The 24053-nt window shown below is 43.4% G+C and overlaps 1 protein-coding gene across 4 annotated transcripts in view; it reads right to left on the reverse strand.

The window, feature by feature from the left end:
* The window catches only part of dlgap2a (discs, large (Drosophila) homolog-associated protein 2a), a 135492-nt gene that overhangs the window by 77845 nt on the left and 33594 nt on the right, over positions 1 to 24053 (reverse strand). Inside the window, exon 2 of one of the 4 annotated variants that reach the window (XM_085258353.1) lies at positions 8488 to 8520. The exons of the other annotated variants lie outside the window; for them this stretch is intronic. The gene's annotated coding sequence lies outside the window, so the exon portion shown is untranslated. The remainder of the gene's footprint in view (positions 1 to 8487; positions 8521 to 24053) is intronic. 4 annotated transcript variants of the gene reach the window in all.

Here is a 24053-nt window from a genome sequence, read left to right on the forward strand (position 1 = left end):
TTAACATCTCTGTGCTAATAAAACTTGCAGCCACACAAATCCACGTGACAGCTCTCAAGTTTGAATGAGAAACAAGATAAGCGAGACTCCAATCACGGTGAGCGCTTTCTGCAAATCCAGCCGGCCTGGCAGACCAGTCGGCAAACGGCGCGGAGCGTTTAAACAATAACGAATAACGAGTCACCGCCACTTGAAACTGTCAAACCTTGTTAACGCCACTGTAAGCCTCACAGTGTGTGGATATTAGATGGATTGGATTGGTGCATTTGCTCAAAAACAAAGTATGCAGCATGCATGTATTAGTCCTCACAGCTGCCGATAGCCTTCCTTTTACAGCAAGCATGAAACGGGAGCCGGATGACGTGTGCGCCTGGATAAGTATTACAGCACCTCGTGGGAGCATTCCCTATAATGAGACTATTTGCATGCTGATGGTCAGGTGTTCTTGTTATCACCCCCAAAGTCCCATTAAACCACAGGACCTACAGCAGCGTTATAAACAGAAATGAATCCAACACTATCATTCTCAGTTTTAAACGCTGTACTCGGCCTTTGAAACATGATGTTTACGGGCGATAACGATACAAATATTTAAAAGTGTATTCATTGTGAGGATTTCACTGGGAAAGTATTTGCTAACAAGCTGTAGCCGTGTGTGTTTTTACATGAGTTATAAATGGGAGCATTCACAGAAAAACACATCACACGAGGCTTTCCCTTCTGAGGCGCTTCAAACTTTCCCCTGTGTTTCTGCTGCTCATCAGTCTTTTGCCTGGAGTGAAGTCGAGCTTTCCCCTCGCTGTCCCATGAGTCTCTGAGCAAAACTACTCTGCGTGCAGACCCCTGCAGCTAGTACCTGGACATCTGCACACACGGGACACGTGCACACCTGCAGATGCTGGCACACACAGAACCTGAGTGTTGCGACGAATTGCTCTGATAGAAGAGTTCTTGCTAGCTCTCCCCGGTAACGCGTCTGTATCTTTACGTTCTCATTATTTCAGCCACTGATTTTGGCATTCATGGGGACTCAGACGGAGACAGATCGATGGCAGCAGTTTGAGAAAGCTGTTCCCTTCAATCTTCTTAACAGATACATCCCCACACATTCTCCATGCCTGCACTCAAGCTGAAGCTAGATTAGATGGCATGTAATGTCTGAGGGAGCGCCAGTAATGTGACACAACTTTCTCCTTGAAGCCTTCTTCATTATGTTTGCCTGATGAGATTTTATATGTCACACACCCAGCTGCAAGGCTCTTTCTCTCTCGCCATTAAACATTTATTTCAAAATGTTGTGAATGTTAAGTGTAAAACTATCAAAGCTGCGGAGGACTGTGAATGTCTGCGTTTGGCTGTAACTCAAAAGGGGACGAGGGCTCGAGAAAGCAGAGAGAGCAACTTTGGTTACTTGCGATAAGCTCAAAGGATTGACTGCCTGCTGCACTTTTCCTCGGTGCCTGGCAAAGGAAGAAAAAAATTGCTTGCCGTTTAAATAGCATGTTTTGTAAATCCCTCTTCACTGGGCAGCTGCAGGCAATCTTCAGATGTTATATTTTTTCTTCCTCTCCCTGTTCCCTCCTTCTCCGTCTCCCTTAGTGACATAAAGCTGCTGCTTTGCCATCCTCTCAAACACTAAGCTGCTGAAACGTTGTGTCGCCGCCCGGGGCCGGGAACAGCGCTGCAATCTAATGCTGCCCTGTTGGCCGTCAGGCTGCTCGGCTTCCTGACTGTGTACAGTATGTATTTGCTGTAGGATTAAAGGGACGCCCTATTTAATTTTGGTAATTCCACTTATTGCAGGAAACCCAAACAAAACATGCATTAAGAGGCTCTGACCAGAAATCTGAGGTTGCAATGCAAACTCTGTTTGCCAGCAACCAAGCTGCTCTCAGCATCAAAAGAGTCCAACCTAACGAAACATCTGGAAGTAAGCTCTTTAAAAAATTAACATTAGCCTACTGCAGCTACCTTGTTTTAGTTGTGGTAGCTGCCTGGGTTCTGTGCCACTTCAGCATCTTTATGTACTACTGCTGTGTGATTTATTACTATTACTGAAGGCTGCATTACGACCTGCTAGCTGCAAATAATCATGTGCAGTTCTGAAAGCAGACAGAAAGAAAACATATTTCTATACGAGATCACTACAGAAAGTGATCTATCACCCTACTGTTACTCATTTTATATTCAAATTTAAAAATCTAGTTGGTGTTGCTTTCAGAACTGCACATGATTATATGATTAATGCTTTCCATCAAGTCTAACAGTCTGCAGTCTATGAACTAACCTCAGCTAACGTCAGCTAACAGTGTTAGCTCAGTGGCTTCAGTAATAGTAATAAATCACACAGCGATAGTGCATTCATGTAGCTTTAAAAAGCAATGACAATATATGAAGTACTCACATTAAGTAACTTAACGGAATACGTAACAAACTACATTTTGGGACATGTAATCTGTAATCTGTAGTGGAATACATTTTAAAAGTAACCTTTCCAACACTGCAGGTGGGAGGCAACGCGTCTCCAAATAATCGAGGACAGACCCGCACTGACTGAACTGTCTCCAAACAGCTGATTCATGAATGGAGACAGGCTGCTAACACGCTGCTATTAATCTGAGTCCGTCTGCACAAAATCCCTCTGCAGTGGAAGCCGTCCTGCAGTTTCTATATGTCATGTTGCAGCTAAATTGCCATCCGGCAGCAACTACGTCAGTGTTTCAGGAGGACTTTCAGTGAGGACTCTGGATGTTAATGTGAACGTCTGTGTATGTAGACAGCAACAGAGTTGTGATGTGTGATGATTTATCTCAGTTAATCTCTGCATTGTCACAAACTGCAAACTTGACCTCATTTAATCTCAAACTGATTCCATCATGTTGGCATTTTCTTGCTGTCTTGATGCTTCAAAGTCGCTTTGAAGATGACAGCTGACTGCGACTGGTCTCAGGCCAGGTTCCTGTCACCTCTGACCTAAATATGATATTTATTTATGACCATAATAAAGCAGCCCTAGTGCCTAGAACAACAGAAAAGCATGAAAATACAAATGACTGTCTTGGGTGGTTCCCAATGACAAGTCTGGCATAGACTACAGGAATATTCATATATGTACTAATTGAAATTAGGACTTTATATGGATCATACTGGAAATCTGAAGTTAGTAGCAGGGTTATGTATCCTGAAATTGGAAGATTAATGTTAACTTGGTAAAGTTAACAGCTGTTCTGTACAGAGTTTTCCGTGCAGTAGTGAGGAGATTAAGTCTAAGGAATGTGTTTGCTGAACAACGTACACTACTGACATGGTTGTCAGCACAGACATCTGGAGAACATTGCTAGTAAACCTTAAATTAATTAATTCAGTGATTACAATTTTGTGCAAAGACTAATTTTAGATAAAGGAGAAAGTCCAGGAGCAGAAGGTGCTCCTTATGAGGCTGCTGAGGCTCCGTGTTGTATGATGTGCAGCATCAGTACTCCCCTCACACCTACCAACAAGCTCCTTCTGTATTGGACACTGACCTTGGCCAGTGGTCTGGCACACCGCACGTCCTATTTATCTGGCTAACATACAATGTAAGTGGCTTTGTGAACATTAAAAGGCACATACGCTGCCCGCTTCAATACAGGACAGAGTTTGTGGGCACAGAAGGAGTACAGGAGCCTATCAGAGCACAATAATGTTACTGATAACGTAGAATGTGGCTTTGCTCTCCTGCAGGCTCATGGCTGAAATTGTCCAACACAAAATTACACTAAAAGACATTCGTAGCGTTGATACGATGCAGTTAAGAATAAGACCCGAGAGCCTGATAATGCTTATTGCATTGACTAATGTAGCATGTAAAAAACTGGCTACCCAGAATGAATAATACATGATTTATCCACCAAACCGAACCTCGGATTGTGCAGTATCAGTTTGCAAATTTCCCTCTTTGTCTCTTTTTAAATTTATACACTAATAAAACAGTTTAATGGTTTCTTATTTATTTAAAATAATGAGATCATAAATGTGCAATCCAACTTGAGGCAGCTCATGTGGGACTGTGGGCTGTTCAGTGTCAGGGTCCTGTGTTTCCATGCCCACCATGTGCTCAACAACCTAATTACTAGAATTGCTACCCTGTAAAAACATAATCAAAGACACAATTAGGCTTCACATCAAAACATGTAAAGAAAATAACAATTTATAAACAAAAAATCCCAGAGGCGAGCCAGCCCAGTCTCCCTTCTGCTTTTCATCTCTTTCTCTAACAGATGCATGGCTTACCCTTCACCTCCCCCTGTCCTCCTCCTGTCTCAACCATTTTCTTTCATTGTCTCCCTCACTGTGAAGTTCAGGGTCTGTGTGAAGGTCCGGTTAATGATGAAATGCTCCCTTTCACATTTGCTGTCAGTGAGCAAACTGCCACGCATCACCAATGCATCAGCTGAAGGACGGGGCTCTAATTTTGACTTGAAAACAGCTGTGTCTGTGCTTCCTTTGTCCCTGCGCTCAATATGAGACTCTGTGTTAGACCTTGGTGTTAGGTTTTGTATTGTTGATTGTCATTTATGCTTAGAAATATCTACTTATATATGCTTAGAGTTTTATAATTAGTTTTAGATTGGTAGAGGTTCGATCCTTAATAGTCTGCAAACTTTGTGTGCATTCCACTCTGGGAGCATGGGAAGAGGTCGTACCTTGTCTTATTGTTTTATGGTAGGATAAACGTGGCTATATCTGTTTTAGGCTAAGTGCCTTTTGTTTAGATGAACTGTTGGACTTCCAGACCAGCAGGTTTAGGGAAGTCATTTATGGGGTCACACTCTGACCCCACACACACACACACACGCACACACACACACACACACACACACACACACACACACACACACACACACACACACACACAAACACACAGGCAAGGTACTTTTTGTTTGTATGTAGACGTCATATGTTAATGAACCTATGCATATTCATGTAACCTCAATAAAAGAGCAGTGTTACGGGGGAGTGGACGAGAGCAACTGGGGTCAAGCGAAGGAACGGCGTTTGTCCGGTTCTCTCCCGTGCACGAGAAACATGAAGAACTTTGCCTACTTCGTGTCTTGCTTGCTGTGTAATTATATTGTCTTCAACGTTCCAGCGAATAGGTTCAAGCTACAAACTATCACTTGGCGAGATTATTTGAATTTCCATTAACACCAGTAAGTGCTTCTCTTCATTCTTTGAGAAAATGTCCTCCCTCTTGCTCTACGTCAGCTGTAGACACAGCTTAGTAAACGTCGTGTTTTCTCTGAGCTGCACCACAGAGCTCTCTTATTTGGGTGCTTGGAGCCACGTCTTGGAAATTTGTGGGCATCCTCTAATTTTCCCAGCAGCCAAAGAAAAAGCTCTATTTGGTGCATCTTTGATAAAAACTGGAGGAACAATACTTTGAGAGTTTGCACATTAAAAATGACCTAAACAAAGAAATATTCTGCATCAGTTTTTCTGCATGTTCATTGAGCAGCTGCGCTTGTTCTCGTGCCTGTTTCGCAGACTATAAAAAGAAATGTGTGGAACAGAGAGATGAAGAAAACTGCTGCAGGATTATTTTTACTGACCAATTACTTACTTTTTTCATGTAGTGTACAATAAACAAACTGAAATTAAGAGTTTATAACAAACATCTGACATGCTCTGCTACTGTACGGTTTCAGAGTGGGTCCAATCATTTTTATGTGTTGGTGTGAGCTACATATTTATGAGATAAGGAGTTAAGGGTTCCAGTGGGATCTGTAGACCCTGGCTCAGCATTCAGCTCAAACACAAGAGGACAAGATGTGCAAATGTGCATGTTTGCACTTCAATGTCTCTGTATCGCTCTTCCTCACATCACATGCCTGCTTTCTGCCCTTCTCGTGGGATTATCACCTGCAGGCGACGAAGCCTCGCCTGGCCTTGTAAATGCGCTAAATTCCTCTCTGACAATTCTCAGAGCAAACACACAAACACAGAGATAAGAGCTGCGTGTTTTAAGTAGGTTTAGAGTCTGGTGACTGGTATGAAACAAGACGAGTGCGCCAGGCAACAAACGGCAAAGACAGACATTGCTGTGCATTCAGGAATTTAAAGCAGCAAAATATATTTTTTATTTAGGAATTATAGAAATATGAAAGCAGTTGTTCACCAAGAATCACCACGTCACACTGCAGCTCACACTCCCTCCTCTCAGGACTGAAACACAACAGAAATCAGATTTTTACAATCTGGGATTATAAACCTCAGATGACTGATTTACATCAGTTCCTGTCCAGACCTTCACTTCTTGGATATTAAGTATCCGTTTTTCATTAGACATCTGTGGGAGTTTTGTTATTGTAAGCACATGAATTCTAAAGTTTCTTTTCTTGATATTTGCCACCAAAATCTAATCTAATCAAAAAACGAATTTGTGTCCAAGTGAAAATTTGTGCCACACCTATCAAGATGTCAGGCTGGCTGCAGACATGAAGCCTCTCGCTGCGGCCGCCACGTGCAGAGGTACGACAGCAACGAGCTAATGGACATGCTGATGCTATTAGCCGCTCAACACCCAAATGTTTCTGTACCGATAGGACTCATATGTGCTGTACGTCCAAAAACGCTGCTTTAAGTGTGTTCACACATGGTAATGTAAACAGAAATGAATTTGTGTTTTCATTTGACTTTAAATATTTCAGCTTCATCAAACACACTGTGGTTTCTCTCCTGATGCCACCGACAATCACAAATGCAGGAAAAAAGGAGAAGGCTCATGAGTTCAGCTTGATTCCAGCTATCAGCTCAACTCCTCCTCCTCCTGTTGGCTGTTAGGGGCGAATAATCCTGGTTTTCCGACTGTTTATCCAAAACTTTGCATTCCTTACATCTGATGTGTATGCATCATTACTGAACAGCTCTTAATGTGTTCTAAATGAAATCTACATATTAAAGAACTTTAACTAAAAAAATAAGTTCAAATGGGTCCAAAATGGGAAAAACCATAATAATAATGTAAGTAATCAAAGAATAAGATCAGGAATCAAAGTGACCATTAAAAGCCGTTTCTCAACCAACCACACGGATGCTCCAGGGCTGGTTTCCCCTCCGGAGGTTCAACAGACACCATCCTGTGCAACATGAAGCACACACACACACACACACACACACACACACACACACACACACACACACAAACACACACACGTCGGGTATTCATATCTTGTGGGGACACCTAATTGACATAATGCTTTCCCTAACCCAACTGTAACCCTGACACTAACCACATTTTGAGTCACAGAAATGCCTTCAAACTTATGGGGACCAGGATTTTGGTCCCCACAAGTATAGTAAAATTCCAATTTTTGGTCCCCACAAAGATATGAATACACACTCACACACACAAACACACACACACTCCCTGTCCTTCCCTCAGGCCTCCCCTCCCGTCTTTGCTCGTCTCAGTGGGAAGGTCAGAAGAACACAGTTATCATGCTCGATTTGATTACGTCTTAATCCAATCAAGCAAAGCAGAGAGAGCAGCATTGATTTTTGAGACACAGAATAATGCTTATTGGGCTTAGAGGCACATGGCTGATTCCTGGACAAGGTTAAGTCCAGAGGGAAATATCATATCTGTCACCGAGCCCATCAGCGAGCATGCTCATTTCGAGGTTTACCCCTCTCACTGCGAGATGCAAAGCACTCTAAGCGCTTTCTATTCACCCATAATTTCCAGTCATTTTTGTTTAGAGAGACTGTTAGTTACAGCAATCTACCAGATAAGACACCAGAACAAAACACATGGAGCACAGCTGTGCAGAGACGGAGGGTCACCTCTCAGAAGTAAAGCATGCAAAAAGGAGGCGATGGTTTTGGACGGGAGTGGAAGGAGACATATGGGAATGATGCAGAATGAGGAGGTGGCAGGAGCTTGAAAAGACCTCTTAATCTAACAGCAGGCTCATGAACTAAGCAGATTCCAGGCATTGAAATACGCCACGAGCATGTTGCACACACACAAGCTCACAAATATGTCTTTGCTCAACTATGTGCGCAACATTGGATGAGATGTGAAGCAGAAACAATCGTGGTTAGTCATCGCTCCGAACATGTGCCCTTCAGCCTTCATGCTGTCAATTAGAGTATGTGCAAAAACATGGCTGCCTCTGGAGTTACACTGTGCGTACACACCCCAGCCTACACATGTGATACTTTGAAATTTGCAGCGCTGCTGTCGAAATGCTGCACAGTAAATAAATAAAAACCAGGGAGTGCTTTCTCACTCTGTGCAGTGCATTTTTGTGTCTTTTATTATTTTTGACACGGAACCTAAAAAGCTGCTCCACACCATTGCTTTGCTGAGATGAAGACTGAAGAACAGGGTGTCTGCAGCAAAGCCTCGCCCCCGCTCCGCTTCCCACCCTCCCCTAATGGCAAACAACAAGCTGGGAGATGACGATGACACGAGCATTTCGGGGAATGGCAAAGCCCACTCACCTTCTGGTTCACCACACAGTGTGCACTGTGATTCTAAACAAGGACCAAAGAGAGATAACAGGAGATTATTAACAGAGGTAACACATATGCGAGCATATATGCTTGAGCATGTGTGTGTGGGGACAAACATTAGCATCACCAGGCATTAGGAAAAAATGGAGGTTGAGCATCCCTCTGCTCTCTGTCACAAACAAAATGAAACATTCAAAGTGAGCAAACAACAGAGAGCCACAAACATTTTTTGAGCTGCTGATGTCCTTGCAGGGCGGTACCCATGTGCAATACAATAGAAACCCAGCAACCATGCATAATACAACCGTGAGCCACACGCGGCCACATAAAAAGGGGAGAAAAAAGAAAGAGGATCATAATTCATCAGTGTCATGTGACAAAACTGCAAACACATACACAGCATTAAATGAAACCCTGAAACAACATGAAATCATGACGATTCATTGCTATAATTATTTGAAAGAAGAGGGTATAAGGGTTAATATGCACCATGCATTTCAGGCTAAACCTAAATGACACATGCAGGTCATGCAAACTAATCATCACCCAAACACACAGTACTACAAGTGCGTGAATCCCAAAACTCAGTTTAAGGGCGTTAAAGTTATCGATCAATCCTTCCTATGAGCCAGGAAAGTGTTGGCAGCTTCCAGGAGTGCAGCGGGATTATTTTAAATGGCCCAGATTAGCAAATATGTTGCTTTGCAGAGGCAGACAGTGGGCTTAACAAGCAGAATGATGATGAAAATGTTATGTCCTCAGGCCCTGGATTCAAAACAGCTGTGCTGTGTCACTGCGTGTCTCTCTCTTTTCTCTAAAAGTGGCCAAAATTGGCCATGCATGCTTTTTGTTTTTGAAATTTTATTTTGCTGAAGTGCTTTGTCATCTACTCTCCACTAATTAGGGGCTTAATTAGACGATCAGCAACCTTCCATGACTCGTCTTATTTTGTAGTAATCGGTGAGGCTGGTTCAAATCCTTACATACACACTCAAATTAAAATTGCCCCCAAATGCTCAAAGCACTAAAGCGCGACTGCCTTTCTGCCTCATTGTTCCCACATGAGCTGTCTCACAGGTGAAGAGGCTTACACAGAGCAGTGCTCTCTTTAAAGGTTTTGTCACGGTTCTGGGTCCGTTGGACCCAGTATTTTGAGTTTATTATGTTTTGGTTTATTTCTGCTTCATGGATTGTTTTCTTCTCGTAGTGATGATGATGATTATTATTTCTTGTTTCTGTTTATCCGTGCTTAAGGATTTGTTCTCAGTTATATCTCACGTTTAGTTTAGTTCAGATTCCATGTGTCATTCTGTCTGTCTCTCAGTGTAAAGTCTGCATGCTTGTTTTGTAATTCATGTTTCCTGTTTTATTGTGAAAGTCTTTGTCTTATGTTAGTGTGTGCAGCTTAGCTCCCCCGTCTCGTTAGCCCTGATCTCTCCCAGCTGTGTCTCCCTCCTGTTGCCGATTCCCCCGTTACTACCCTGTGTATATAAGCCCTGTGTTTTCCCATGCTCAGTGTCGCGTCGTACCCTCAGAATTATGCCTGTGTGTCCTTGGTCTCAGTGGTCCATCCTCACTCCATGTTTGTTTTTCTGCCAGCAATAAAGCTGAGGTTTTTTGAGTTTCAATTCTGTGTTTGAGTCCTGCATTTGGATCCTCATCTCTGCCTGCCCGCACACAGAGCCCTGACAGGTTTGTTGTTGCTGTCAGTCTGGTTGTAACACAGTCACAAAACTGCCCATAGCTTCTTGTCTGAGCACCGTGGCGGCAATTGGCTGTGCTAAAATTTTATTTACTCTTTCACAACACCTTCCCTGTAAAGCCAGTATGTCTCTTCGTTTATGCATAAGTGTAGCTCAAAAAGCCAAACGCAGAGAGAACTCCAGCGTGCACAAGTCCCTGCGCTGTCAGTAGTGTTTGGGGTCTGTGGGGTTAAACCAGTCACAGTCAGTGCAGGGCTCCCAGCGAAGTGGCGGACAGCAGAAGCCCAGAGAGAATTTACTGGTTTAATTAGCCTTTTTTACTCCCCACTCCCTACAGTGTAATTCCACAGAGTCAAAGCAATTGGCTCTATTAGTTTGTCCTGCCTGTTTAAATTTAAAATGCTCTTGAATTTCCCTGTGTGGGGCCCGTATTGATCAAGGTCAGGCAGTTTTTACAGTATGGAACTGTTCTTGGGTAATTCTTATTTGCTTTCCAATTAGATGTGTGAAGTAGCTGCCAGCATAGCATCAAGAGAAATGATCATGGCTCTGCTTCTCAGGTACAAGAATAAGACTCAGAGCTACGTTGGGTTAAAACGTGGACGATGGCCGTGACACTCAGCTTACATCCTACGGGCCACGTGACGCCCGCCACAGGGTGCCGGCCGGCCTGCAGACCCATACGTTTGATGAATGAGCTTCCAACTACGTTCAATATGGAAAAAGCACATGAAGTGTAAAGTGTGCGTGTTAGTCCCCATAGGGAAATAGTTCCTCTGCATTTAACCCATTCACCCAGTGAAGCAGTGGGCAGCCGCCAGTGCAGCGCCCGGGGAGCAGTGTGTAGGGACGGTACCTTGCTCAGGGGTACCTCAGGGTAGCTGTTCAGTGGAGTCGAACCCCCAACCTTCCGATCATGGGGCCACCACTCTACCTACTGAGCTATCCCTGCTATTGATTGGTGTTAAATCCAGTCACAGTAAAAATGCCAAAGGTGGTTCTACCCAATCGTGGCTTAGCTTTGGGTAAATTAATAATGTCTTTTTGTTTATCTGAGGCTTTATGTACCTAATTTTACATCGCGTTCCTTTCATTATGTCCTGACATGTAAAACTTCCTTTTTGCAAAAAGTCGGTGGTGTGAGAATATAAAAAGATAAATTATCGGACTTTGTGTCTTGTGCTCAATCATCCAGGTAAGTAAATCCCCAAAAGTTGATTCTGTTCATTTGGATGTTTTCAGTAACGAAACGTTTCGTCACTCATCCAAAGGGCCTTCTTCTTCTTCTACGTGAAAAGGGAAAGACCATCTCTGAATCGAGGAGGGGGCCTAAGGGTACATCTTTCGCCATCTTACATGCTGTGCTTGCAGCCATTCCCCAACTCTCTGTGAATGCTACTCATGGCCATTGATCAGTGGTTGTTGATCAATAGTCATGAGAATTTGCATAATTAAGATTAAGGAACTGACCTCCCAGCCCTTTGTTCCTTCTGTGGTGCTGCTTTCAGTCATTATGCAAATGTACTGATTATAAGTTTGGGTAAACCTGCAGTCAGCTGAGACTGAAGAAAACACAACGTCCAGATGAACAGAATCAACTTTTGGGGATTTGGGACTTTTGCTATCGATTCATTTTATCCTTAAATATATTTAACTGACTCCCGAGTCGCATTCATTTTAAAACCTGAAGAACAAATCATCACTAAGCTCTAACTAACTTTGTGTCGGGCTGGGACAAAGGCCAGCATCCATCCAAATATAATACTGGGTGTGAAAAGTAACTGTGCATCGCGAAAACAATACAAAAAAACACACCAGCAAAAAGCATTCATCTTATGGCTCTGTGTGGAAGTGAAACCACAAACAAAGTGAGAGTTTTTCCACTGTATCACCAAAGATGCTGAGAAAAGGTTTTGTAGCCAAAGCCCAAACTGCACACTCAACCATGTGAGGAGGAAATAAAAGCTACAGAGGAAGATGACATAACTGCAGCACTTTACAGGCCATGATCGTCGTCACATTTCAAGAACAACTCCAAATGTAGCTAAATAACCAGCCATGTATCATCATCTATACCCGGAGACACGTGAGCGTATTTCAGTGCGCCAGTCTGGGCTTGAATGCAGACTCCTCGCTGCTCTGGAGTAAACCAACTCGCTGTTATTCACAGGGGTCTGCGGTGTCCCACGATATCGCCAAACACAACATACACGAAGAGCAAATCCTTAGCCTTGATCTGATAATGTATTCATCCATAATTAAACACTTCATTTCCATATCAGCGCAGCTTGCTCACACCTTCCCCGGTGGCTGATCTCTCTTTTCCCCTCACTCCCTGCCTTCTCTCCGTTTCTCCCAATCATGTGATGTGTGAGAGATACAGGTGCTAATTAGCTAGTTTTCTTTTTTAATACGAACGCTGTGTTTCTGAGAAAACACTCAGTTATATAAAGGAAGGTGAGATGGGGCATGAAAACTGTGCAGCACAGGTGTGAGGGTAAAGAAAAGCATATTGGAGTTGGCGTGTTTTATCAATGACTCGGGATTTACTGGAAGGAACAGCCTATAAGCTCTGCTTGTTTGCTCTGAGTTGGGCCGCGCACTGATTGTGAGACACAAGCCAAATAAAGGCTTGTTTATTGGGGGCAGAGTCAATCGGCTGTCAATAAAAGGGAAGTGCACAGAAATGTACAGATCATACAGATGAACCCGCAGAACTGCACTGACAGGCTAAAGATAGACCACGTCCCACGTGCTCAGCTTGTACTCTCATCTGTGTATTCGGTTACCACTTTCAGTTTACTTTTTCCTTGAATGGCACGAGCCATCTTCAGCCCCCTGCACACAGCAGCCTCCCCCCTGGAGCTGATCTAGCACTTCTCAGAGGAGAGCGTGAGACTGAAGGCCTCTCACTAAGCTCTGTCTGTGTCTGCAGGGGCTAATTACACTGGACTTCCACATGCTATGCTACTTAAATTATGCGATCTACATGAAAAAGGTTATAAGTAGGCATAGAGGAAGTGCTGATCATACTTTAATGGGTTGATACTTGTGTACACAGGCAATAATGTACCTCAATTTGCTCCTTTTGAATGTGCAGGAGCAGCAGCTCCACTTCGAGTCCCGCTCCTCCAGAGCTCAGCCACCCTTCATATGTGAGCTCTGATGGTTGCCAGGTTTGCTTCATTATGTCAAAGACATGAAACTGGCTGGTGATTTGAAAGTTTGTTTTTAGTGACATAGAAGCAAATAGAAGAAAAAAAAATAGACGCAGTAAATGTCACTTTATAAGAACAGACAAGGAATCAGAACCTCAACATTGTGCAATAATGAGGAGCTCATTTTCAAGAACACTCTTAATTTTCCCTCCTTAGAAGGAAAACAGCAGGTGTCTGACATCAAACAGTTTGAAATCAGGCCTGCCGTCAGTGTTTGTGGATGAAGAATGCTGTCAGAGCGCTACGAGCAGCTTTACTGGTGTGCGACTTTCAAAACAAGGTGCGTCGGAACAAATGGCTAAAAAAGAAGCTTTAAAGCTTTGAGTCCTCTCCTGTGGCTGTGCTGTGAAGAAGCAGTGGATGGTTCAGTGTGGCAGACATGCAGGGATCCAAGCACGACCTTCAGTTATAGGCAAACGCTGTCATTCTGTGGCGAGTAAAAAACTGTCACATGTCAGGATGCATCGCTCGTCTTTTCGGCAGATCTCCGTGGGTACATGTGGTGCTATGAGGCCGCCGATGCTCGAGGCAAGCACATCTCCCTGCAATGAGAAATCCAAACCTCCGCTCCACCAATTTCTGATTTTTTCATGTTTATTTCTGTACAACGAATACAAGACTAATATCCGGTACATGGTCTCGCTGACAGTTATTCCTGTATGTATATGTTTATGAGTCACAATCACCTCCTCCTGTGGAAGTCTTCACAGGGGTCTCTAGATTGTTAGGTAACAGTGACTGGGGACCAGTGGAGTACAGCAGACCTCCACTGGGATAAGGAAGCCATTCTCCTTCCTCTGTCACACTCACGCTTTCATCGTGTCAATGGGTGGATAACTGACAGCGACATCATAAAAAAATTCTCCCTGACTGTCACTGATTTGCAGCTTCTGTCCGTTTTTGTCTTGAGCCTGCAGCACATTTGGTGTAAATCTGAATCCAGTGTTGAATTTAGACATTTTAAGCACAGTGAACACCTGCAGCAGAGACAAACAGGAAGTCAGGGACAGAGCGGAGGGTGATGACATGCAGCAAAGGCTTTAGAGTGAAGACTAATCAGAGTTAAAAGGGGACGGCAACCTCCTCGCATTTTGGGAAAATTGGTGTTTGCTTAATGATTGCAGTAATTTCTTTGATGATGGTGATGACCGATTGTAAAAAGTTGTTGTGGCCAAACTCTTCACCCAGAGGCTGAAGGTGCACTGTAATCACCACCAGACTGGCCAAAGAGCAAGTAATTGCTGTCTAAATGCTGCTTTGCAATAAGAAACTCGACTCAACAACGACTAAAAAAAAAACAAGGTAACAACATGTCAGTTGTACGTGTTTTGCAGTTAAATAACTGCCCTGCAGCAATTACATCACTATTTGTGGAAGAATACATTAATTTTTATTTCAAACATATGAGTGTGCTGAATGTAAAGAAGCAGTGTGACCTATTTAAAGTGAATTTCTGTGGATGTCAACAGCAAAAGATTTGCACTTTTGTCATTTCATCAGTTTCTGCCATTTGACCCCACTGACTGCCAACTGACAGCAGACTGACAGCAGACTGACTGCAGACTGACTGCAGACTGACAGCAGACTGACAGCAGACTGATACTGTCTTCACACACCAAAGTCATTCTGAAGGTGGCAACTGCCTGCAAGTGGTTGCAGACCTGATCTCCGTCTTCCAAGCAACAATTTCAAAGGCAATGAGATTGCACGGTCATTGCACACGGTCGCAGTAATTTTAGTTGTGCTGCAGTCTTCAACCACATTTTTCCCTAATGCGACTACATAATTAACCATCAAACCATTGGGTTACTTCAGTTTTCAATACTTGCAAATGAGGTTCTGATTGACAAGCTCATATTAACAGGACATAAACATGTTTAACCTGACTGACCAAACGACCCGCCCCGAGGGTGTTAAGCTAAGGTTTAGTTGAAGTTTGCTGAGTGCATCAGATTTTATGTAAATGAGTGCGAGTCTGCAGGGCCTTTAATCTTTACATATATGCTGTGAGTGTACAGTTTGTAACATGGATGTGTATCCTGCATACGTATCATATGCAAGCATGCATGCTGTAGTGCAGTGTGTGTGTGGGTGGGTGGACACACCGTGTTGTCACAATGAGTGTTTGCACATTAGAAGCAACATTTCATTTTGCAGTTTGTTTCCCATGTTAGTCCCTGAGCCTCACACATAACAGCCTGACTGTGCAGATAAGATGCACACGCCAGACACACGGAGGTGGGAGGGTAGGAGGGATGGATTTGGTGCATGTAGGCAAGAGAAGGTTGGTTTGAAAAAACCGAAGCTAAAACCCATCGTTTTTCTATCAACCCCCCAGGGTCCCGGGTCAGATTTATACTTGGTTTCTCTGAAGTCTCAGGAGGCGAAGGCAGACGAAAGGAATAGGGAGATAAATATTTTAGGGAGCAGGAGAGGATTGAAGTATAAGGGTGAGACTTTATTTGAGTGATTTGCTGCCTCTAAACTGTGCTCAAGTGTGGATGATGGCAGGGAAAGAAAGGAAGACGCGTGTGAAAGAGAAGGACAAGTGAGGTAGGAAAGATGGAAAATGATGGAAGGCCAAAGAGAGCGAGCGAGCTGTGCAGACAGACGCAGACAGTGAGAGTCATGCAGAGAGGATATTGATGGCCTCCTTCACGCCCCAGCAGCCCTCTGTCTTACTAAAGCATCTATCAGGACGGCCGGGCCTCGTACATGGTCATATTGACACCTGCTGATGGAGGGGGGTGTAGCCATAAATGGCACATCACTTACTTAACTTTCCCTTCGCTTTGTCCTCTTTGCTCACTATGTCCTCCCAGCTCATTCATCATCACGTCCTTTAAACTCTTCTTAAATTTTGTTTAGCTCCAAACTGAAAATGTCTGCTCGTTGTGGAAAATGAGCAGACATTTGGTGTTTTTCAGCCAATTTGAGGGCGACGGAGACCTGATGGGTCATATCACCGAAATACCTGCAATCTCGAGTCCTTTCAGGCAGAATCAGTATAAATCACGGAGAACCAAATGTTATATCTGCACATCTGTGTATTACGACAGTCGTGAACCAAGAAAATGAAATGCTGGAGTCAATTAAGTTTTAATTTTACCCACAAAAATCTGCAGAAATTAAAAATAAATCTGAGAAACACTGCTGGGAATCTGCAGCCATCTTTCACTGCACCAACAGGGAAAGCTTAAAAAGCAGCAGAAGATAGAGATAAACTTTTGTGGATTTTACAGTAGCAGGCGGAGGAAAGGCAGAAAATGATTCTTTTTTCATTTTAACAAAGAATTAAAGTCAGTCTGTTTCGAAAGGAACACGGTCCACTCGTCAGAAATCCCCGCTGGGTAAAAGTGGACCAGCGGAGAGTTCTGGTGCCTTCACTTAACGAACAATTAAATCTGATCGGCGGGTGATGCACATCACTCTGGATTGAGTTCATTTTTGTGTGCTGGCATTGCTTCCAGCTGATGGCATGGACATGTGCAGCTCAGGTGCATCGTGTGAAATGCTTTTCAGAAATTTTTCAAAAAGCTCAAAAATATCAGGAAGCACACAAACTGGTTGCGTGCACTTTAATGACACCTAAAGGCGGGACAGGTAAGGACAGCTCACCAAGGTAACGTCATTGATTTTAATCAGATCTACATGCGTGGCTGAATTATATTTGTGGAAAATATTACAAAACTACTATTCAGAGGCTGCATGACAGTCTTGTAGGCAGTTTGTGCAGATTCCACTGGCTAGTTTGCAGAGAGAAGGCTGTGCTTTTCATGGTCAATGTTACATCACAGGTAGCTGACATCGATTTATACTCATGCAGATGATGGTGGTTAGACTCCCTGAATTCTAGCTTTTATATGGATGGCTGGAAATCAGCTCACAAAGCATCAGCTAATGTTTTAGCTTGGTTATTTGGCTGAATCCAAAATAGCAGGAAATATTAGAGTAACAGCACAGGTCAGCTGATCACAGCCTGCACACACACACCTTGGGGTTCCCCCACCTGCCAAATCTCTCGTTCACCCCCCACCTTTACATCCCATGTACGCAGCCTTTTATACATCTAGCTAACGGTTCTTGTATTTACAGATTAAACCAACAACAGAGGAAGTTCAGAGAATATTTGGCACTAAATATTTAACATGTGCATGTCCCACGGCCACGAGAGGCTTACTTCTGAGCGTGCTAGCACATCAGAATCAGGCGACTCAATGTAAATAACAAAAAAATGAACTTTCTGAAGTGATGTAAATAAAACTGAACTGATGCTGAACCTAAACAGCATCGCTGTTTGTTTTGTGTGTGATTTAGTGACTCATCATTTTAAAACCTCTCCGAATGTGAAAGACATTTTCCCACAGAGAAAGCTTTAAGAGCAAGTGGGAAGGATGGTGTGTGGAAAATCAGCCACTGATGTCTTATGACTGTTATTGTTATAAATCAATAAATGTAATCACTGTCATGCTCTGTTGCAGCTCATTGCCCCCAACGTGTGCGCAGCATTGTGCTCAGTATCAGCAGACGAAGAAGCAGAAAAGAGTCTGTCGAGCATGAAAGTAATCGGCCAGGTCAGTGATGGCGGTACTCAAGCTACTGTCTGTTACTCTTATTCCTTTAGACATTTTTGTTTTGTAGATTCAAAGCAAACAAGACACCAGAAAAGACAAAAATGGGAGACGGGGAGAGAGCTGGGGGAATACTGCGTACCGGTTATCTGCAGGCGTGTCTTTATTCGTCTCCGAAACTACAGAAAAATATTGCTGTGTTTGTTTTCCGTGGAGTTTTCCTTGTTTCAATAATTTTCAATTAGGAAACGAGACAGAGCTGAGCAAATCGTTCCGTTTGCATCCTGAAAATGAGTCTTGATTGAAGTCGGTAATTTGGTTCAAATTGGAAGCTCGTCTGCAAGCACAGGCAGAATCTGTCAGCTGTTAGAGAAAACTCAGACCCAACTCTAGACAAAAGGAACTCGTTAAAATGCAAGCTTTTTGCAGAACATACTCAGGCTGGGTGAACACAGATCTCAGGGGATACTGAGGATGTACAGTAGGTTGGCTGTGTGCCATTAATTTACCGACTAAAGTGTCTCCATTGGAGTTTGAGCGCATGCTAGCTGTCTGCGTGGCTTTTATTATACGTTCCAGGTCATCAACACGTTCACAGCGATGATGATTTAATCCTGATATTTAGTGTCGTAGTTTAGCACTGAACAGGACATACAGCAAGTGTGTTTTAGCAACTTAGACCAAAGTAATGGGCACACTTGAGAACAAGCAGTCCAAGCGTTATTTCACAGTAATGCCTCCAACATTTCTTGGCTCTTTCAAAGGGAACCACAAATATTAACCACACAGCAGGATACAGTCATCCTGTGAGACGGAAAAGTTTCAACAGCTGGATTTTAGAGAAAAGAAACACGACTTTTTCTAAATTACCTAATTTGAAATGCAAACTAGCTTATTTGTAACGCATTAACCAAATTCTAAGATACTGTTGAATCCTCATGCATCGTCAGTCTGTCTTCACTTCACCATCTGCAACGTCACTCAGAGCTATGTCCAAAAAATGTTGCACAATCTGCAAATAAACAGCATCAAAGTTTGCCTCAGATCCTCGTCAGGCAGAAACGCTCAGCGCAGCCTCGCACGCTTTGGAGTGGAACCTGGCCATGTCCCCCTCAGCGACGCTGCTGGTGACTTTTCATCTTTAGCCTGCGGTGAAAACGTCGTGTGGAACGTGATTAATCGACAGTTTCTTGTAAACCTGCTGGAGTTTCATCAATCAGCATCATCTCTAAACCACAATAAGTCCAAGAACAAACACAGTTTGACATCATCATGAAAAATCAGCAAAGACCAATTAAATTTGATTTTTAATTTTAGGAACTTCAAAATAAATCAGTTGCACTTTAGCTACATTGTCACTTGGTGTTTCTCATACAGCAAGATCTACCTGTCATGGTACCACATGGTATTTGACTATAACTATTTGGACACTGGTATTTTTCTCATGTTGCCTCTGTACAGCACTACAGTGGATATTTAAATCAAACAATCAGTATGTGAATGAAACGGAGCCTTTGAGCCACTCTAAGCCAGGTTTGATGCCAGCCATCCCAATGTGTTTTATGCTGTAAGGTATCAAACTCCAGCGATATGACGACCATCAGGACAAGTAAAGGTGAGTGTAATGACACAGCTGCGCTCTGTTTGGATTTAATGTCTCTACTGTCTGTAGAAACAAGCTTTTAATGTATCACGGCTACAATAATATAAAGTTACAGACAACTCGCTTGTGTTCCTCCACAAGAGAAAACCAGACATGCTGCATACTTTCTCATGTGTAAAGACTTGATAAAGAGGTGTGTGTGTGTGTGTGTGTGTGTGTGTGTGTGTGTGTGTGTGTGTGTGTGTGTGTGTGTGTGTATATACGTGAATACATGACTGTGTGTCTGCCTTAGAACCAATGGCACAGTGTCACTGCGCTCATCAATCTACCCGCCTTCCCCAAGGATGATGTCACTGGCACCAAGCCTGGCTGGTGGCCCACTGGACTGAGGGGATCGACTCTCATTATCTCCAGTCCAGATTTATAAGGCTGCTGTGCTCATATTTTACAGAGAGGGACATGGAGGAAGCAGAGGGAGGGGATGAGGGAGCGAAGAAAGGATGAGGACAGAGAGATGGAGAGAGTGGGACTGACTATCGGCTATTTAAAGAAAATTCTTCTGGCAATCAGCACGATGAGCAGCATAAGAAATCAAAACCTGTGTGCATGTGTGCATCACTCCTTAGATGCCATATGCTGTCACTGCAAATAGGAAGAGGCTTCACTGGATGCTACTTGACAAAGCAGAGACATCCAAGATAAAGACAAGTTACTCGATTTCTGCTAATTTCCCTCTGTCTCACACACAACCAGCAGAGATCACCACCTGTGCAGATGAGTTATGAGTCGAGCTGTTTGGTAAACAAAAACACATATGTGCTGCTTAGCATACGTCCAAGTGCAGGAGAAAAAATGACAAAAAAAGAGCTGCAATCATAAAAAAATGAAAGGAAGAAAAGAGGGAGCCAAATTCTCTGCATCTTGGAGGGAGATCGGTAAATTGGCACGGCTGGGAAACACCTCTCCTCACCCTCTCCCTCTTCTAGACTCCCTCCATTTCTCTCCGTGTGTCTCCATAATGTCACAACATTGTTTCATGTGATTGGGTGTCTGTATAATGATGACAGATTGGCACCTGGTGTCTTCACAGAGCAGATTTGAGCAGCTACACACCTGCTGTCTTTGGCTCAGACCGCTCTGCCAGGGAACGTTCACGTACAGATGTCATAGCGCACGTGTGTATTTATGTATGTGTGCGTGTGTGTGTGCTTTACGAGCGCTGCCCGGGGTATTGCATTATGCTTCATCTCCTGGAATGGACCTAATGGGCCGTGAGGAGAAAGCAGACGAAGCAACCCCAGAGGCAGCGTACAATGTGTCTAACACCTGGTCAGCCATGTCACCGGGAGGCCATATTGGACTCGTTCCCCATCCTTCTGTCTCTTTGTTAACTAGTAAATGCATCTTGGGCCGTAGCCGGGGTAGCTTTGCTCACAGCTAATTATCCAAGCCAATCATATGCAGACAAGCAACGTGACTGGATTCAGCAGATGAGCTGACGGTCTAGTGGCAAGAATCAGAATAACGATGCATATTTTAATCTACCTATATTATCCTTAATGCAACTCAACCACTGACAGCTCTCTCACCAGAGATTGTGGGCTCTATATGAAAGACAGCACAATGGGAATCGGTGGGTTGTGGGTGCAATCTGTAGCTTCAGGTCTTACCCTGAGATCATACTCTGAGATCTTATGAGAAGTTATCAGCTACACTATCCGGTCGTTAAGTGATGACGTGACGAATCCTACTTCCGGGCCTAAAGTAGTCTGCGTTTAATATGGCTTTTGTGTTGTTAACATGTTTAATGTTTTGTATTTTCTTCTATTTAATCTCAAAAAGCTCCTAAAACAGTCAGTGATCACTGTTGACCTCCCTCGGCTTTTATTACCGCTAATCATTTATTTAAGCTCAGTTTTTAAAACCTTAGGATGTAACTACAGCACAGCCCATGCAGCAGTATATGAATGACTGACCTCGTATTGTGGATGGATTATCTCAGTTGTTCTCCTGGCTGAAGTTTGGTCCTTTTACAGCATCCTGCCATGCGATTACATTTGTTCCCGACCACCGAGAACACTCACGTTAACTTTTATCGAGTGGGAAAAAAGTTAGCTTGTTTATATTATGCTAACATAGCTGTGTCGCTAGCGGTCACACAGCACATCATTATATACCAGCTAGCCAAACTTCAGTAACCCTACAAACGTCACTGCTGTTTAGATTTCAGTCTTCATTTATGTTGGAAGTGATAGCAGAGCTGTACGTTTTAATTTGTTTCCAAAACCCCGGAGTCAGGACATGCTATATTGTATTTAGATAGAAGCTAGGGAGCTAACTCCCTGCTAACTTCTAACTCCGTTAAATGTCATAAATTCCGTTTTCATGGATGCCTGGATGTTAAACTCAATTGTTACACCTGGTAGAGCAGAACGCTGATCATTTTATTAAAGATGAAAGACTTTAGACAGTGTTTCAACTCTCAGTAATGCCACAGTGATCATTTGATATATGGACCTGCAGCAGAGTTTAGGCCCAGACACGGCTAGTGACGTCAGACTTAACGACCGGATTAAGCTTGGGTAGCATGTACTATGGCATGAGGTAACACCGTAAACATGAGAGGTCCAGGGCAGTGACTCCAATTAGAGTAAAACACGACTTTAAGGCCTCATAAAGTTTAAACCATAGACACTTTATTAGCTGTACAGTCGGATGTTTAACATGGGAGTCTGACTCACTGCTGGAATCAGCCTCTAGTGGCCGCTCAAAGAACTGCAGTTTGTGACACTTGTGGGCCGGCCTTATTTTTCAGCCCTGAAGGCTGCTGCTTGGTATCAGCTAACACGGCTCCCAGCAGCTGTCCTCGGGCTGATATGGGAAGCAGGCCACAGCAGCCTGATAAGCTTACTTCTTTCAAACTCCACACTCCCAGATTTTAACATTTTTATTCCATTTCTAACTCTCACTTCTTAGCCATAGCAGGCGATGACAGAGGTGACATCCTTTCGGGCTGTTTATAAATCATTGCCTTCTGGAGCCACAAAAGGTTTAATACAACTGCTTTTCCCCCCACACACTCGCCCCTCAAGATCTACAAATAGAGTTTGATGTGCAGGCTTCCTTTTAAGATCTGTTCATCTTTCTCTGTTTGGTTCATCTGACAACTTTAAGTTCAGCACTCATTCTGCGTTCAGCTCTTTTTTGCTTTTCCACCAACTCCTGAGTTAAATCTGTGCCAAATGCTGCACAGTGTTCACCGTTTTTGTCTCTTTGTTGTTTCGGCTCTTTGCAATCGGTTTTTAAAGATGTCTTTCCTTAATTGCTTGCTGCTGGAAACAACATTATTAAGAGCAGGGAGAGTGAATTAGGTTCTTAAGCTGTGGGCTACAAAACCAAAACAGAGAAAATGGCAAAAAAAACACTCGATAGACCTGAAGGCAACTGTAGTGCACAAACTTCATCCACTCACAACTCAAAAATAATACCACCCAATAAGGAAACACATAAAAAGCTTTTCTTAATAATGCAAATCGCAAATTAATTCAGCGTGCACTTTTTTTTAGTTAATCTCAGCTGCAACAGCGCAGGCACCTCAAACGCCACATACAAATTTGCAAAAGATCGATATCAACTCGCCAACAGCCTCAGGCAGGTAGGGAAGAAGGGATAAGGAACTACATCTGACTCACAGATGCATAAATAAATCATGCTGGTCCAGAGAGAGGTGCTTGCTTTCAGCATACTCAGTGAATAAGGATGTACATCTACTCACTGACACCTGGGAATAAAGGTAAACACCATCACACTGTTCACTGGGCTTTTCCTATAGCATGCTGTTACCTCAGCTGACCTTATGTCTCCTGGAATTAGTGGAGAATGAATCTGCTTCACGGCAGAAAATACAACTACCGTCTTGTGATGTAATGTACTTAGTCAAGGTACACTTAACCACGTGTTCATATGCTGTGGCACTCCAGTTTAGAACCTCCAGTTAAGCTAAAATGCATGTGTTAAGACTATAAGAGCTATCAGGAGTAGGGATGGGTACCGGTATCCGGTGCCATTATGGCACTGGATAGCAACATCCCCCAAGAACTCGAAGAGGAGAGTCCTGGCCCCTGCCAGTGTAGCAGAAATGATGACTGATGATGATGGCAGCAGTAGCAGCCGTTATTCTCTGCGTGAGAAGCTTAATGTTGTTCGTGTGTAATTTACGTTGAGTAGGCTAACCACGTTATTACATTAATGCACGTAAGGTGAACTAGCAAACACAGTCGTAGTTACATGCGGCTGTCTTCTTGTTTGATGGCAGATACTCCCTTCACCCTGGCCAAAAAGGCTAAAATGACCAAAGAAAAAGTGGAAAACAGCTGAACATGAGAGGTTTTTGGACAAAGTGTGTGTTCTCCATTCGTTAAGCACCGGTTCGAGCACTGTTTAAGCACCGGCACCTTTT

This window comes from Mchenga conophoros, linkage group LG19, assembly GCF_057382185.1.
Source record: "Mchenga conophoros isolate Kocher_MC1m ecotype Shallow Benthic linkage group LG19, M_conophoros_male_GT1.1, whole genome shotgun sequence".
NCBI classification, from domain to species: Eukaryota; Metazoa; Chordata; class Actinopteri; order Cichliformes; family Cichlidae; genus Mchenga; species Mchenga conophoros.